The sequence below is a fragment of the Etheostoma spectabile genome, unplaced genomic scaffold (genome assembly GCF_008692095.1).
Source record: "Etheostoma spectabile isolate EspeVRDwgs_2016 unplaced genomic scaffold, UIUC_Espe_1.0 scaffold383, whole genome shotgun sequence".
NCBI lineage: Eukaryota > Metazoa > Chordata > Actinopteri > Perciformes > Percidae > Etheostoma > Etheostoma spectabile.
Window position 1 is genome coordinate 468,523 of NW_022605597.1, and position 841 is coordinate 469,363.

At 41.4% G+C, this 841-nt stretch overlaps 1 protein-coding gene across 1 annotated transcript in view; it reads left to right on the forward strand.

Annotated features, from left to right (window-relative positions):
* Nucleotides 1–841, forward strand: part of LOC116686531 (troponin I, fast skeletal muscle-like) — an 11,445-nt gene that overhangs the window by 10,151 nt on the left and 453 nt on the right.

An 841-nucleotide genomic window follows, 5' to 3' on the forward strand; every position in this document is an offset into this window, starting at 1 on the left:
ATTTATGTTGAAATAATGCTTTTACCTTTTAGCTTAAGTTTATAATGCAAATCACACACAATGTTTAAGCACATATAACATTTTAAATCCCAACAGTTGCCAGGCCCTCCTCCACAGCGCTGCGGAGGAGGGCCTGGCTAGTCCACACAGCATCCCGGGATGAGAGAAAATCGTGCTCTGATTCATTGACATTTATTTCTACCAATCACAATCGTCTGAGTTTAGAATAGCGACACAACGAAAGAGGAAGGGGACGGACATCCGTGGATCTGCACGACATTAAACAGCTACATGAGGCAGAGGTGAAATTCAATTTTATTTATAGTATCAATTCATAACAAGAGTTATCTGGAGACCCTTTACAGATAGAGCAGGTCTAGACCACACTCCAGAATTTACAAGGACCCAACAGGTCTAGTAGTTTCCTCCAGAGCAGCAACAGGGCCACAGTGGAGAGGAAAAACTTCCTTTTAGGTAGAAACCTGGGACAGACCCAGACCCAGACCCAGACCCGGGCTCTTGGTAGGCGGTGTCTGACTACCGGTTGGGGTTAGAATGAAGATTGAAGACCCCTAAGTTTAAAAAAGGTTTGTGGTTCGGGTTCAGTTCGGCTGACAATTGGCTCCACCAGTCGATGAACCAAATCGTACTGTTTGCAGTAGTGGATGGATTTAATTACATATTCAGTTTAATTTTAACATCACTTACTTACTTACTTACAATGCAATAAAAAAAATGTTGTACTATGGCAACCGCAATTTACAATACCTTTTATTTAGCGCCCCTTTACATTTATCCAATACCTTTTATTTAGCGCCCCTTTACATTTATTAAATACCTT